Source organism: Poecilia latipinna, unplaced genomic scaffold, assembly GCF_001443285.1.
Source record: "Poecilia latipinna isolate Pla-1442-1.1 unplaced genomic scaffold, P_latipinna-1.0 Scaffold311, whole genome shotgun sequence".
Lineage (NCBI taxonomy): Eukaryota > Metazoa > Chordata > Actinopteri > Cyprinodontiformes > Poeciliidae > Poecilia > Poecilia latipinna.
The window spans coordinates 367,042-374,635 of record NW_015112927.1 but is presented as its reverse complement, the minus strand read 5'-3'; the positions used below and the strand labels follow the sequence as shown (position 1 = coordinate 374,635).

General features: G+C 40.1%; 1 protein-coding gene and 1 long non-coding RNA gene across 2 annotated transcripts in view; one reads left to right on the top strand and one right to left on the bottom strand.

Moving 5' to 3' along the window:
- Positions 1-1,321, bottom strand: part of csrnp1b (cysteine-serine-rich nuclear protein 1b) — a 16,005-nt gene extending 14,684 nt beyond the window's left edge. The window contains exon 1 of the mRNA XM_015034791.1: positions 1,005-1,321. The gene's annotated coding sequence lies outside the window, so the exon portion shown is untranslated. The remainder of the gene's footprint in view (positions 1-1,004) is intronic.
- On the top strand, positions 36-5,845 carry LOC106948902 (uncharacterized). The gene is made up of 2 exons (XR_001425279.1): positions 36-421; positions 5,354-5,845. It is a non-coding gene; the product is annotated as an uncharacterized LOC106948902 (long non-coding RNA).
- The last annotated feature ends 1,749 nt before the right edge of the window (positions 5,846-7,594 follow it).

Sequence of the window (7,594 nt, the reverse complement as noted above, 5' to 3'; positions counted from 1 at the left end):
CCAAAATGGATTTGGGGGAAAAAAAAAACGAATTTTTTTTTTTTTTTTTTTTTTTTAAAGCGACAATAAAACACATCCAGCACATGTAAGCTGATCATCTGCAAATTAACTCATACGTTCAGAAATAACTGCTTGTTGTCATGCAAAACTGTTAATTCAAACAAGAAAGTGCTCATTGAACGTCCACCTGCCACAGAGCATTCACTTTAAAAGAAATAGTATCCTAATCAAATTAATCAAGAATCAATGATCAAATCTACTCTGCACATGCGCAAACAGAGTCGCCCCCTCTCCCTCCCTGACCCGATCATTCCTCATGATTAATGCTAATTCTAATGACAGCAGCCCTGTCAGCTGGCCGCTCACATGTACTGCCTTCAGGAGTCGCTCTCGTTACAAGAGGCGCACCAGCACCACGGAGGTGAACAACTCCACACACACACACACACACACACACACACACACACACCCACACACACAAACTCAATACACAGAGACTCAATACACAAAGCCGACCTCATCAACAGTTCATATAAATGAAGCCACGAGCACAAAATACTCTATATAGTTGCGTTCAACCACTAAATGAGAGCTGTGGAGTTTATATGAACCAGAATAAGAGCATATAGGAAGCAAATGAATGAATCCGATTGGCTGGAATCGCGACTCGGTCAACTTATTATTTTTAAAATCTTTGCCGCTACCTTTGTTTGTTAATTTTTTATTTTATTTTGCGTCAATAAAAAAAAAAAAATATGTTGCTAGATTAAAACTCACTTTAACAGATTTAAGTGTCCAAGCGCCTCACAACAATAAATCGACAACTTGAGCGACAGTCGTTCTTTTAAGAAAGGCAGCAAAGACAATAAAAGCCCTTAAAATCAACCAGTCACAACGGTTCCCTTACGCAAACCATGTGGAAATACTTGAAACCGACCAAACAACTAAAAACATTCAAACAGAATAAGCAGATAAATTACGCCGCTCAGTATAGCGATACTCACCAATTTAAGTATCCGATCACCATTGGGAATCAAAAGAAGGACTGGATAATCAATCGATGGGAGAGTAATCCGAATAAGCGCAAGAAATAAAATATGTGAATTTAAAAAAAAAAAAAAAGGAGGAGGAGGAGGGAAAAACAAACAAACAAAAAACCAGTGCGCGAATCCCCCGTATAGAATTGTGTGTATGTATAGACAGCTCTCGCTGCTATTGTCTCCTGGGCTCCTCACCAGCCGAAGCGCTTCCCTTGTCTGAAGCAGACTGCCGAGAAGCGCAGCCTTTTTCGTCAGTGGAAAACTCCCTCCTGGCGTCTGGTCTGACGCAGGCGGTGACACAGGGAGACTGCCCACGCTGCTTCCTGCCTGGCTGCCCGTCCTCCCGTGTTACTGTACCCCGATTACCTGCGTGAGAAAATAAAAGAGCCATATATATTGCTTCATTTTGCTGCACACAAACCACACCAGAGGCTTGTGTTTTTTTTGTTTTGTTTGTTTTTTTGTTTTTGTCGGGGGAGAGTAGGATATCTTAACAGGCAGGCAGCAGTGTGTGACTGATTTGCAGTTAAACATTGAGCATGAAGCCGTGACTCTAGCGGTGAGTTTGTACAAATCGTTTACAGATTTACAGCTAAACTATCTTTAAAGACTGATGGGATTACTCAACAGAATAATATCATCTCCATTTGATACGTGAGTTGCTAAATTATTATTGGTGTGGCCAATGGTTGCATTTCAGGGAAAACACTGACTAAGCTGTCTGAGTATGACTCACGTTCTTTACAGACAGAGCGCACAACTGAAGACTTTTTTTTTCAGAGGAAACGCAATCGTTTACCATAACAAACAGGAATTATCTTAATGTGAACATTATAGGGGAAACAAAGTGCTTTAACAAGAATTGAAGTGGGGGGAAAAAAAAGTGAAGAAATTTACACTGGAAGCAAGACAGACTTTGTAAAAATAAAAATAAAAAATTGGATTTGGGCAAGAAGTGTTAAAATGCACATTTGAAACAAATTAACATTTTAAAAGTACTTGACAGGTCATGTTTTAGGTCGTGAATTAAAAAGGTTTTCCAACTGATGGGCAAAAGTTGATCAGTTTTACAATACCCTCCATTGTTTCATTGCTAAATATCTTATGAAAGTATCAGAAAAAGCATGTGCTGAAGTATAACTTGAATTTAGAAGCAAATTTGTCTTATTTCCTAGAAAGTCATATAAATGGATATATGAGGTTTTCTTCTAACAGTTTCACTATGATTCTACAGCTGAGGAGCATAAAAACTACATGCTGACGACATGGTTTTGTTCAATTTATCCTCCCTACGTCCATAAACATACATACACAGACATAACTAAAAGAAAATAGGAGTAAATCAGTTTTTTAACTTGATTTTTAATTGATCACTGTCAGGTGACTTTTAATTAGCTACCCCCTGAGTTTCTTTGCTCTCTGGAGTATAAATGTAATGTGACACTGAAGTGTATTTCTCAAAGCCACTCTTTAAATCCAGTAAGACAAGAGAAGAAGATGTCATTTTCCATGATATTGTCATGCTTTTCTGTACACATCTCCCACAGGTGACCAAAAGGAAAACCATTAAAACTGTAAACACACTTTAGTAAATAACCAATATGGTTGAATCTGCATCATCCTTTGGTTTTTTTTTTATCTCCAAGTATATTTCCTGTTGTCAGATTGGTGAAGTGATTATTTTTTTTGTTCCACAGTTTATGCTATAATCAGATCTGAGTGTGAGGAGTTGAAATTGAACCCAGTTTTCCAAAAAAAGGGTGGTTAATCATAGTTAATTCATTGCTTAAAAAAAGGAAACTGTCACACAAGAACTATATTTTAAATATCTGTATAATTATCTAAAACATGTAAGGGTGACACAAAAAAAAGCAAAGTCTGGAAAAAACCGCAACTTTTTTACAGCACTGCAAACATAAAAGTACTGTAAAATTGTAAAAAAAATAAATAAAATAAAATAGACTTTAAAAAAAAATTAGGAATCGTTTCAGAGACAGGAAACAAACATGCACACGTACCATATAAGGAAATGACAAACAAGCAGCCAGTCTTCTGTAACGTCACAATGTGATGACGATACAGTAAGCCAGCGTGTGTGCTTTCGTTCTTGCTCGTCCTTCCTCATTTTTCAGTAGGGCGTCAAACATGCCAACAAGTAATCCAGACATGCACACGTGCAGCAGCAGGACATTTATTCTTCCCTCATATTTTATGCTGTGCAATTTTGCAGATTGAGAAAAAACATAATTGAACAAAGTAGGCCAAACAATAACTGCAGAATTTCTTTGTAAAATACTTAAAATGTATTGCCGCTTTTGGCATCCCGACATGATCTTATGCTATTTCATAAATAGTGTTATTTTAAAAAGAAGTTTCTGCAAATTATTGGTAGGTCTGTCTATAGATAGACTAATTATCTCAGAGCAAATTTGCAGGCTGTATCATCTTGATCTAGAAAGTTTTATGTTACATTGCTTTTATTTTTGCACATATCTGCTGTACTTACCTATGCTTGCAGGGTTGCCGGGTTGTGGCCGGGGCTGGTGCCTATTAGCCTATTATTGGGTGAGAGGCGGAGTACACCCAGGGCAGGTCAGAAGTTTATCACAGGGCAACACAAAGACACGCCAGGACAAACACCAATGAGTGCACACGCTCACAACTAAGGACAATTTAGAGAGACCAGTTGACCTTACAGTCATTTTTTTGGACTGTGGGGGGAAGATGGAGTATCCAGAGAGAACCCACACAAGCAAAAACTCCATGTTTAGAGACCCAAGCCTGAATTCAAACACAGGACTGTTTTGCTGCAAGATAACAGTGCTACTAGCCCGGTTCTGAAACTAGATAAATAGATAAAGTGAGAGAAAGAGAGACAGAGACAGAGAGAGAGAGAATTTCCACACAGTCTAGTTAGTTGGGTTTCTCAGCAGTAGTTGATTTTCAGAGGAGTTTCCTTGGAAGAGCTGTTGTAGGTCATTGAACTTGACATGCTAAAGAATTCTTAAAAAAAATAAATAAATAAAAAATCGTTCCTGAGTGTGATTTAACAAAATTTTAATTCAAATCCTGAGTATGTCTGAATCTACAATTTCTACTCACAGTTCTAAAGCCATTGTTTTGGACAACTGGACAACTGTAATTTACAGTTGTGTTGTTCAAAAATATTCATTAATGCACATGTAACACTAAAATGCACAATGGTGGTTTATTTGTTAAACACTGTCACAAATAAATGCATACAGACAACAGCGTTCGCGACTGTAAAGTACATCTGTAGTTCAACAGCAGTTCGCATATTTGGCATTCCACGGTGTTGTAACATACCGACGCGATCCATTTGCAACACATTCAGTGGAAACGACAGAGTCATCCATCCCTCCTCTGATGTGCTCCTCCCAGGTATTTTTGAGTGACCCTGCCCATGGACAGGCGTTACTTTCTCAGCTACACCTAAAAAACGCCTAGCAAAGCATCCTGCCCAAAATCAATAGAGGGGTTTTTTGCTCAGATATGTGGGGAGATGTTTCCCAAAGAAGTGTTCCTAGCCTCCTGCTAATTGCTGCCTGCTAATAAGGGAGCCTTTTCCTCAACAGCTTGTTGAGCCTGAGGGTCTCCTTGTTTAGGGCGTCACCCTCGAAGGCAAAAATAAGCACCAAAGCTGAGTAGGAGCAGAAACAGCCGCCGACGGGAACCGACAGTGTTTGAAGTGCCTTTTCAAATTAATAAGTGATACACTATTATCACATAACAGGATGCAAACATGATTTACTGCATGTCGGCTGTTTTCTTTAGTAGTTTCACTGGAAACATAAATCAGCATTTATGCAGGGTTCTGTGGTAATCGGTGGGTCAGATAACAGAGATCACTGCTCGTCTGGAAATTTGGAAAATGTGTGCGAAAGTGACAGACTGTACAATGCTAAAAAAAAAAAAAAAAGCATAATATTAACTTTATTATAAATATATGTTACATATTAAATAAAAATAGATAAGCTGTGTTTTTTAAAAGGTTGAACAAAGTCAGAATGATGGAAATTTTATCAGCTGGTGACAGTTATAACGCCACAAGAAAAAAATAAATAAACCCTCAGAACTTTTTTCGTTTTTTTTTTTTTTTTCAACAATTTTACTATGATTTTATGTGAAAGACCAACAGAAGGAGACTTAAACTACCTCAAATCCATGGGGCATTTAAAAGCATGTATTGTATCTAATGATACTCCATGTGATTTCTGTTTACTCGGCCCAGACTCCACGTGCTGATAATGATACTTGTCTGAGTGGCTGTTTTGTGTTTTCATGTGTCCAAGGTGTGCCGCAGAGAGCAGATGAGGGTGTGTGACGGAGTCTGTGTGTCCAGACAGACTCCACCCCAGCCTCACTTTCCTGTCGCCCGGCAACCCTTTAAGACACAACAATGAACCATCCACAGCCCGAAGGAAGAAGCTGACAGTCACATGAACAGCGGCAGTCACAGCTGCTGCTGAGGAATTTTGCTCTCCTTAAAAAAAAAAAAAAAAAAAAAGTACCCTAATAATCAGCAGTGTTAACAATTAGTCCTCTGTCCCGGAGAGCTTGGAGACATTCTTACTCACTCGGCCTCTTCTGTGGTTCACTGCAGTGCAGTGCCTAATTATAGCAGCGGAGTTGGCAAACACCAGATCACCGGCACAAGTTCGACAATGTTGTTTCAACAGGCTCGCGTTATGTAACCGTCAGATCTGGGCAGCATTAAAGAACTCCTCATGAGTTTCTGGGACCGTGATGAAGCATCCTTCATAAACTTCTCATGAGATAAACAGGAAATGTCTTGACCATAGGACTCCTGCCTTTCATGCTGCCCCCTTTGAAGTCCCTTTTGTCAGGCCCATCAATTGCTCTTTTTAACAAACAAGGAAAAGTTGTAGGGAACGCTGAGTCTCACACGTTTACCTCTCTCTTCTGAGAGAAAAAAAAAAAAAAAAGTAGCCAGGCGAGTGTGCATGCCTGATGGGGGGATGGTAGTGCCAAAGCCGCTGTGAATCAGGCCTGAATACATTAGGGCCACTCTCTTTAAAAGTGTGCCAAAGAGTTCATAAGACGCCCCTCAAAGAGCGCAATAATGGGCTTCAATGCTTTCCATCTGCAGAGGGAGAAAGAACTGTGACTGCACGTGCTGCGAATGGTGGCCTCAACAGCCAAGCGGTTTATGGCCGTCGGAGGCGTCATAAAACTGATTGTTGAATTAAGATGTGGACATTGGATGGAGAAGCTAAAATTCAAAACGTGGCGTAAACAAAATCAGAGAAAGCCACTGAACACACGAGGTGCTCTGCCTTGAGAAAGTATTCTTGAATACTTGTTTGTGTCAAACAAAGTTAGAGCCGAGTGTGGGAATGAACATCACAACCCGAATTACGTGTGTTCTAATTGCATGTCGAAAATGGATTTGGATCGGGAAGTGACATGTTCGCTAGTACCACGTGTGCCAGAGGTTTAATGTGATACAAGTAATCAGGAGGGATAATAAACCCCATACTTTTAATACCTTTTATGTAGCTGGTAACAATAGATTACAGGGAAGTGGGCCGCATCAGCAGCAGAATCAGAATTATTGGCCAACATTGTGTGCGCAAGTATTCACTTTGTACAGACATTGAGTACAACAATAAAAATTTTAGAGAAAGTTAAAATAAGAACAAAAACAACAGTTTGCACGTGTATGTGTACGCTCAGCTATTTGTTAATCAAACAAAAAAGGAAGAAGAAGAAAAAAACAACAGATTGCTGAAGCTATTAGAAAATCCTTTTAAAATACACAAAAGTCTATTATTGTAATGTGAGAAAATGAGAGAAAGTGCAATGGGTATAAATACATTTGTTCCCCAGAGGATGGTCAGCCCAGATGAGGCAGTCCTGCGATGTTTTCAGTGGTGTTGTGGTGGCGGTCAGGCGGAGCAGACGGTCACAACAGGGCTTCGGGGTTTGGACGGGGGGGAGCGGGGGCCAGCTTGCTGATTGATGGCTCCAGCTGTCCCTGAGGAGAGGAGCGTAGGCAGACAGCTGGTCACCTGTAGCCCCAGACATGAGCACGATGGAGGCCCATGGCATTGTGTTTCACTGCAGAGGCCAACCAGTGCAATGCGGAGTTCAGGCCGCTGTTTGTCACAGTCATGAAAACAAGCCAGAGGAAAACAAGCTAGGGGCTAATTTTTATTGGATTTCAAACTGGAGAAGCATCCCAACACTTTCAGTCTTTTGTTAACAAGATTGCTTGCATCCTAAGGAGAAGGCACGCATCTAATCACCCACTTGTGCCTCTAAGTCCTCCAATTTTGCTTGAAATTATGAGGTGGAATTTAGGAGTAATTGCAGAAGTTACGAGAAAGGCAGGAAATAAAACACAAAGATGAGCTCGCTCAGGAACAGGGATTAATCCAGAGGCAAGAGAAAACGAGAGAGAGAAAAAAAGAAAAAAAAAACACCCTCCCCCCTCTCTGAGACCAGCAGCCAATCAGCATGTGGATGAGCTGGTTTACTTAGAGACCAAAGAATCTGTGTGGTGATATGAC